This window comes from Lycium barbarum, chromosome 8 (assembly GCF_019175385.1).
Source record: "Lycium barbarum isolate Lr01 chromosome 8, ASM1917538v2, whole genome shotgun sequence".
Taxonomy (NCBI): Eukaryota; Viridiplantae; Streptophyta; class Magnoliopsida; order Solanales; family Solanaceae; genus Lycium; species Lycium barbarum.
The window spans coordinates 73,256,651-73,266,142 of NC_083344.1; the positions used below are offsets into that span (position 1 = coordinate 73,256,651).

The 9,492-nt window shown below is 42.2% G+C and overlaps 1 non-coding gene across 1 annotated transcript; it reads right to left on the minus strand.

Moving 5' to 3' along the window:
* Positions 1-1,195: 1,195 nt before the first annotated feature.
* On the minus strand, positions 1,196-1,301 carry LOC132608510 (small nucleolar RNA R71). The gene has a single exon (XR_009570424.1). It is a non-coding gene; the product is annotated as a small nucleolar RNA R71 (small nucleolar RNA).
* Between the last annotated feature and the right edge of the window lie 8,191 nt (positions 1,302-9,492).

The window sequence follows — 9,492 nt, forward strand, 5'->3', positions numbered from 1 at the left end:
ATTGGGTTTGTGATTGATATACAAATAATGGATTATTAGGGTTTAATTATTCTTCATTCTTCATTCATAATTAATGGTTGCAAACATTGATTAACGCCATAAACCCTAAATTTATTTGAAAAAATAATTAGGGTTGGTAAGAATAATTAACAAGAACTCAAAGCTTTAAACTTTGTTTAATAAATTCACTTAGGAATAAGAGGAATTTACTTGGCATTATTAATCGTTCTTCATAATCACTTTCTTATATTTGGGAAAATCATAGAAAGATATAATCTTTATTTATTAGGAAATAGTAGAGATTCACATAGAGATTAAGTGCATTCATATAATGATCCATTACATGTATATCAAGATCAATACCCATGATTATACACTCTATCTAACGGGGACACAACCTTAGTTTCTTTTACCATAAATATTCACCAAAGCAATAATTTAGCAACTAGTCATAGAAAAACCAACTTTTACACAAATTATCGGATTAAGACATTAGACCTAGAACTTAGCATCTACGACTTTAGTACCCTTTTCACACCATATTCCCTGTGGGATTCGACCCCAACCTTGTTGAGTTACTATATTTGACAACGTCCGCGTTATACCATTTATAGGTATAATTTGAGCGTATCAAATTTTGGCGCCGTTGCCGGGGAATACGGTTTTGAAATTACTAAATAGTATTTGCTTTGATTAAAGTCTTTTGCTTATTCCATCACACCTTGTTTGCTACTTTATGTAAACTAGGTGGATATGAATCAAAATCAGCAAAATCAGCGTGCGGGTAATCAGGTGAATCGGTTGAACAATCAAACGGATGAATCTGATGATGAGAATATTTTTGCTGAACTGGTTCAAGAGGAGGACTATGCATCTACCATTGTTCAACCTCGAGTTGGAGCAGCTACTGTGAAAATTGACTCATCTCTTTACCAGCTGCTGAAACTTGAGGGGTACTTTCGGAACTCTACCGAGAATGACCCTCAACGTCATTTGCAGAATTTTGTCGATATGTGTGCTAATCACGTCCAGAACAATGTTCCACAAGATGCTATTCGATTGAGGCTATTCAAGTATTCCTTAGCTGGAGAGGCAAGAACATGGTTCGAGAAGCTGCCTCGAAATTCAATTACTTCATGGGCAGAGATGGTTACTGTTTTTCTTAAAACATGGTATCCTCCTAGTAAGAAGGCTGACATTCGAGACAAGATATATGAATTCAAGCAGCGACCGGGGGAACAACTATATGAAGCCTGGGAGAGGTTCAAAGAATATCTGCAGAAGATCCCAAATCATGGTTTTTCGGAAAATATATTGATGGAGAAGTTCTACCAAGGGTTAGATCCAGTGACACAGTCAGTAGCTAACAATGCAGCTGATGGGTGTTTTATGAACAAGACCTTCCGACGAGTGACCATAATACTTAACAAGCTGACAACTCATAATCAGGCTTGGCACTCGAACAATGCTGATGTGGTACCGTATGGTAGTGCTATGCTCCAGAATATAGTGAAGGAGAATCAGGATACCCAGCAAACATTGGCAGAACTTGCAACAAATATTTCCTTGCTGACGAAGAAGTTTGATGAGTCTCAAATCAAGAAGGTAAATGTTTGTGAGGAAGATGCAGTTTTACCAAAAGGGATGTACCATGCTCAAGATGGTCCGTTCCTGGATGGGCGACCTATGTGGTTAAGGTGCTTACAACAATTCTGGGAACTACAACAATAACTATGGTGGTGCGAACCAAGGGAGCTACAACAACAGCAACAATTTTGGGAACAAGATTTCCAACCCTTATATACCACCGAAAGGGCAATCATCAGAGCAGGGTAGTTCGAAAGTTGAAGCAATGCTTGAGAAGATTCTGGCAAATCAATCGAAGTCTGAGAGGACTCTATCTGGGTTGACAGAAACAGTGGGTTCTCATACAGTGGCTATTCAGAAGCTTGAGTCGCAGATGAGGGATATTTCTAGAGAGCAGCACCCTCCAAAAAAGGGAGGACTTCCAAGTGACACCATCCCGAATCTGAAGAATGGGGGAGGCGGTTTAAACAATGTGTTTGCCATTACTACTAGAAGTGGCAAAACAATACAGGGAGCTGCTGAATAGGTGATTGATCTTGAGCCGATAGATGAAGAGAATGAGGTACAGTCTGACGCACCTATTATTGCTGATGATATCCCTACTGAGAAGAAGGTTGCTGATATTCATGAGATGGTGAGAGAAGCTGATAACACTAGCAAGCAGGCTGTAAACGAGGCTCTTCGCCCTTTGACACAGCTCTTCAAATCTAAACCTCATTTTCCTCAGAGGTTGGTAAAAAAGAATGAAGATGCTAAGTTTGAGAAGTTTTATGATCAGCTGAAGCAGTTATCTCTGAATTTTCCCTTCTTGGAAGCTGTCAAGGAGATGCCCGGTTTTGCAAAATATCTGAAGGAGTTGCTGACCAAGAAGAAAACGGTGCAGCATGACACCGTGAGTTTGACTCACACTGTGAATTCCATCCTTTCAACTACAACTGTGCAGAAAAAAGGAGATCCTGGGGCGTTCACCATTCCTTGTTCTATTGGGCACCACGATTTTGCTCACGCTTTGTGTGATAATGGGGCGAGTATAAATTTGATGCCCCTTGCTATATATAAACAATCAGGTTTAGGGATGCCAAGGCCGACTACGATGAGGTTGCAGATGGCTGATAGGTCTATCAAAAGACCTGTTGGGGTGGTTGATGATGTCATTGTTCGGGTTGGTGAATTTCTGTTGCCCGCTGATTTTGTTATTCTTGACTGTGCTGTTGATTGGGACATTCCTATCATTTTGGGGAGACCTTTCCTTGCTACAGGGAGGGCGTTGATGGATTCTGAGAAAAATGAAATAAAGTTTCGAGTCAACAATGAAGAAGTGACCTTTCAGGCTAGCAAAGGGATGAAGTTACCAAGTGCTTACGAGAGTATTTCGGTAATTGATTCCATCGATGTTGTTGATGAAGCAGTGGAGTTCAAGATGGAAGAAGAGAGTTTGGGTGAGGCCTTGGCTGGTATTATGATGAATTTCGATGCTGAAGACATGGAAGGTTATGAGGAGACAGTAAATTCACTTGTTGGGTTGGGCTCATACACATATCACCCAAAGAAGCTGAGTCTCGATCTCGAGAATAGAACAACTCCTCCAGCAAATCCTTCAATCATTGAGCCACCTAAGTTGGAACTTAAGCAACTCCCATCTCACCTGAAATATGAGTTCCTTGGTCCCGACAATACATTACCGGTGATTGTTTCAGCCTTATTGACTGAGGACCAGAGTATGCAGCTTTTGAAGGTGTTGAGGGAGTATAGGCGTGCTATTGGTTGGACCATAGCAGATATTCGAGGTATCCCATCTGGAATCTGTGAGCACAAAATTCAGTTGGAGGAGGGCAGCAAACCCAATGTAGAGCATCAGAGGCGACTAAACGAGAATATGCAAGAGGTCGTCAAGAAAGAGATCATCAAATGGCTAGATGCAGGTGTGGTTTTCCCGATTGCTGATAGTAAATGCGTGAGCCCGGTCCAATGTGTTCCTAAGAAGGGCGGTATCACGGTTGTGCCAAATGCCAAGACTGAGTTGATCCCGACCAGAACTGTCACCGGATGGAGAGTTTGCATGGATTACCGCAAGTTCAATACAGCCACTTGCAAGGACCACTTTCCTATGCCCTTCATTAATCAGATGCTTGACAGGTTAGCAGGGTGTTCTTACTATTGTTTCCTCGATGGGTATTCAGGCTACAACCAGATCAACATTGCTCTGGAAGATCAGGAGAAGACCACTTTCACTTGTCCTTATGGGACATTTGCATTTAGCCGGATGCCTTTTGGGTTGTGTAATGCACCAGCCACCTTTCAGAGGTGCATTATGTCAATTTTCTCCGACATGGTGGAGGATTTCTTGGAGGTGTTCATGGATGATTTTTCCGTGGTGGGTGACTCATTTGAAGATTGTCTTGGCCATCTGGGTCAAGTGCTGAAAAGGTGTGAGGAGACCAATCTGGTGCTGAATTGGGAAAAATGCCATTTTATGTTGAAGGAAGGAATCGTCCTCGGTCACAAAATCTCTGAAAAGGGAATCGAGGTCGATCAAGCAAAAATTGATGTGATTTCAAAGCTTCCTCCACCTATCTCAGTCAAAGGTGTCCGGAGTTTCTTGGGACATACTGGGTTCTACAGGCGCTTCATCAAAGATTTCTCTAAAGTTGCCAATCCCTTGTGCAAGCTTCTTGAAAAAGAGGCTAAATTTGTGTTTGATGAAAAGTGCCAGAAGGCTTTTGAGGAATTAAAAGAGCGTCTCACTACTGCTCCTATTATTGTTGCTCCTGACTGGTCCCTACTATTTGAACTGATGTGTGATGCTAGTGGTTTCGCAATAGGTGTTGTGCTTGGGCAGAGGCACAATAAAATTATGCACCCGATCTATTAAGCTAGCAGAACGTTGAATGCTGCACAGATGAATTACACAGTGACGGAGCAAGAGCTGCTTGCCATTGTGTTTGCCTTCGAGAAATTTCGGGCCTACTTGTTGGGGTCCAAATTTGTGGTGTATACTGATCATGCAGCCTTGAGATACCTCATGGCAAAGAAGGAAGCAAAGTCGCGACTGATTAGATGGGTGCTCTTGCTGCAAGAGTTTGACTTCGAGGTGAAAGACCGAAAGGGCACTGAAAACCAGGTGGCTGACCATCTCTCTCAGCTTGAAGAAGCTGGGAGACCTTCTGATGAGCTTGATATCGATGATGTTTTTCCAGATGAAAGGGTGTTAGCGGTGTCGATGGAGGTGGCACCATGGTATGCTGATATTGCCAATTATTTAGTAACAGGTATAGTTCCCGATGATATCAAAACTTACCAAAAGAAGAAATTCTTGCGGGATGCTTGGCAGTACTATTGGGACGAGCCTTATTTGTTCCGAACATGCGCTGATAACATCATTAGGCGTTGTGTTCCGGAAAGTGAAGTGATGGCAATTCTAAAGGCATGACATGACTCTCCTGTTGGGGGTCATCATAGTGAAAACCGGACTGCAGCCAAGGTACTTGAGTGCGGCTATTACTGGCCGACTATTTTTCATGATGCTAATCTTTTGGTGCGGTCCTGTGATCAATGTCAAAGGCAAGGGAATATCGGCAGAAGGCAAGAGATGCCTATGAATTTTGTTATGGAGGTGGAAGTGTTTGATGTCTGGGGGATTGACTTTATGGGACCTTTTGTGAGTTTTGGTGGAATGAAATACATCTTGGTAGCTGTGGATTATGTGTCAAATTTGGTAGAAGCGGTGGCTTTACCCAATAATGAGGCCAAGAGTGTTATGGGGTTCCTTAAGAAGAACATATTTACTCGTTTTGGTACTCCGAGGGCGATAATCAGCGATGGTGGATCCCACTTTTGCAATAAAGCGTTCGCGAGACTGATGGAGAAATATGGTGTAAAGCATAGGGTAGCAACGCCTTACCACCCTCAGACAAGTGGACAGGTTGAAGTGTCCAATAGGGAGATCAAAAGTATTCTAGCAAAGACAGTGAATGCCAATAGAACTTATTGGGCCCGCAAGCTCGATGATGCTCTGTGGGCATACCGGACTGCTTTCAAGACTCCAATTGGGACTTCTCCCTTCAAGCTTGTATTCGGGAAAGCTTGTCACTTTCCGGTTGAACTTGAACACAAAGCTATGTGGGCGCTGAAGAAGCTGAACATGGATTGGGAGGAAGCAACCAAGCTGCGGTTGTTCCAATTAAATGAGATGGATGAATTTCGGTACCAGGCGTATAAGAGTGCAGCCCTCTATAAAGAAAGGATGAAGCAATACCATGACAAGAAGATTCTGAAGCGAGAGTTCTACAAGGGCGACTCTATATTACTGTTTAACTCTCGGCTGAAGTTGCTACCGGGCAAGCTCAAATCCAGGTGGTCTGGTCCGTTTGAGGTGGTAGGTGCCTCACCCCATGGCGCGGTTGAATTGAAGTTCGGAGATGGTACTCGGACATTTAAGGTGAATGGGCAGAGATTGAAGCACTACCACGGAATGGTTTCGGAGGATAGGATTGTTGATCGCTACAGGTTGAAACACCTCGGAACGAACAATGATCTGGTGTACCAAGAGAAGGAGTGATTGGTCACCACCGTCGTGCAGCGACGTTAAATCAAGCGCTTCTTGGGAGGCAACCAGAGTGTAATGTTTATTTCTCCTTGTTGTTTTATCGTACATATAGGGTAATGGTTGTTTTGGTGCAGGAATATATCACAAAAACAAGTATGCTGAAAAGCAGGTAAGTTCAGTTGTAAGACACTGTTTCTCAACATTGCAAAATACGCCTAAAGTTTACGGACCGTATTTCACAATACGGCCCGTAAACCAGGGCGTATTTAACAATGTGACTAAACAGTGAGCACTGTAATGAAGATGCTAGTTTATGATCATGGAGGACGGACCGTATGTCACGACCCAGCCCCGTGGGCCGCGACTGGCACCCTACCTGGGTGCCCAGACCAAATCACATCATCGTTTCCGAATCCAAACTTATTTCAGAATTTTCAAGAAGTTAAATCAAACATAATTTACATCGAAAATATGTCTTAAGCGGTCATATCAAATCATACTCAAACAAAGCGGCGGAATAGACATCGCCGGTCAAAATACAAATATATACAGAAGGGCCATTTGGGGCCATCATATCAAACAGACCGCTGTAAGACCCGAAAGCAAAATCAAACAACATACACATAGGACCCTCGCCCCACAAAGATGACTACAGGCCTCTACGAATTCAAAACATAACATATGGCGAGACAGGGCCTCGCCGTACCCAAACTGTCAAATATACAAAACATATACAGAGTAAAGGAGTCTGTACCAAAAGTGGACCCCGGACCAAGTAAGAGTACTCCGAAAAGCAAGAAGTGAAGCCTACTGCGGAGGATCACCGATGTCTGCACCTGCGGGCATAAAACGCAGCCCCCGGAGAGAGGGGGTCAGTACGAAATATGTACTGAGTATGTAAAGCACGGAGTACAGAATTATGGATCAAAACCGAAAGCAGATCAAATGTCAAAGTGGGGTACAAACTGGTATGTCAAAATCTATATCAAAATCATATACATATGTTTTATGCAAATAAAATCATGCAAACGCTTAAGAATGTGGTCGCCACTCCGACGCTGGCGCCACACACAGCATAACACCAGAAGGTTTCAAATCTCCGTACATCTCCGAACATAATCATAATCATCGGTGAGCATATCGCGTCCCGAGCCATATCACATCATAACTCCAAACGGAACCGGGCCCTATGGCGAAGCCTCGGAAACCGTAACACAGCATACGGCCGAATTCATCATACAGCGCACGAATCAAAACCGGCCCGGGAACCGGCGAACGAAGTCATATTAAGGCACGAGCGGAGTCGTGAGCAAGCAAATGCAAATCGTATTTCAAAATAGTCCTTCAAAGCAAAGTGAACTCATAAGTCATTTTAGAATACAAAATAGTCGAATACTTAGCCGACATAAAGTTTCATTTTGCAAAACGTTCCCAAAATGGTCCATATAGTTCGGAACATAGATTAGCGCATCGAATAGTCCAAACATACCCCGTAGGAGGATGTTCCAAAGATCTGAAGTGGTACTTTCAACTTTATTCTCAAAGGTGGCCCGAAGGGCAAATCGGGCATTTTGGGGTAGCGGACCACCTCGGGTCGAAGTGAGGTGACGAACATATTTTTACGAGCAGTTATATGCCAAGGGTCATACATAATCATTTCTAGGTTACCCGACCACATTTCGATAGGTTTCGGACGAATAGTGGCATTCTAGCCAAATTGGAGCCTTTAGGCTTCAATAGAATTGAATGAATAGTAACCTTTCTGTGGGTCGGGTTTCGAGGAGCAGAAATGCTCCGGGAGGTCTCATATTTGACTGACACACTAAGATATGCCAAATGAAAGAGTGGGTGGCTTTACATACCTCACAGACGTCGTAAGCTCTTCCAAAAGTCTCGTCCCGTTTCGTCAAAAATCTGCAAATGGTCAAAGTTACCAAATGAGATCCTTAGGCTCAAAAATGCCTTTAACTCCATATTTGCCTACCGAAATTTCGGCAGCATTTCCCCTATAAATCTAACATCCCCGAGGCATAACTCGGCTCAAATTAACCAATCACCACAGCCCACACATCAACAACCAAACCAAACAACAATCAAACCATTCTAGCTTTAAAGTTCTACATGATTTCTAAAGTTGGCAACTTCCATTCAAACTTTCACAACTCCAATTCTATATCTACATAATGGTATGCATTCCCACATTCAAACTTGTATAATCCCATTCTAATTACAAACCATGCCATACACGAAATTGCATAAAAATCCATTATTTTCCCAAATTCTTCAAAACATCTAAAATGCACTACGAACATTCTAACTCACGTCGTTTCATTCCGAATTCATCAACATCGATATAGATTCATATCTAAAGTCTATAACACCCAAGATATACATTGATATACATAAAGATACCGAAGGTATACGCTTTCCGATAATATTCAAAATCAATTTTCAATGCCAATTTCATTCACCAATTAATCATTTACGATATAAGGGCCACAACAACACATTCTACCAACTTAGACAAGATTAATTCACACCAATTTCCCTATCTATGGCTCACGGCCAAACACACTACAAACACACACCCACGACTTTCTATTTACGTCTAAACTACGGGATTCTCGTCTACTTCCAATCCTTAACACATTCATAGCAATTCTATAACATAAAAGGGTAAGAATTCTCACCTTTTCTTGAAACCCCGACTTGTCACAAACGAAATCCTTGTGCCAAACTAATTATACCCCGTTAAAGAGGGCCTTGAGTACTTCACAACTATGTGGAGATTAGGATTTTTGGATCACAACCAAGGCTTGGATAATTTTTTTTTTTTCTTTCTATTCTCGGCCGAACCCTTTGTGTTTGGTGTTCTTGAATTTTTTTGTTGATTTCATGAAAATTCTAAGTATGGCATAGTGATATATATCCATTAGTAGTCATGTGCATAGCACATGACATTAAAATGGTGGGTTTGGGCCTTGACAAGGCCGGCCACCCTTCAACTTGTTGGGCCTCATTTTGTTATATTTTTTTCTTGGCCCAATTCATAAAACGCCCCGTTTTCTAATTCCCGAAACTAATTTCCGAAATTCCAAATTTACCCTCGGCCTTCCCCGAGGTCTTGACATTAATAATTCCATAACCAACATAGTCATATCCCCACAAATTAATTTATGTCCTTCTAACACCCGAGTCATAGCTATTTCCCGATTTGCAATTATGCGAAAACGTGGGACATAACACCGTATTTCACAATACGGCTCGTAAACCTGATCGTAAACTAACATGAAGCATTGCAGTGTTCTGCCATCATAACCACTCTAAATACGGGTCGTAAACTATTTTACGGACCGTAT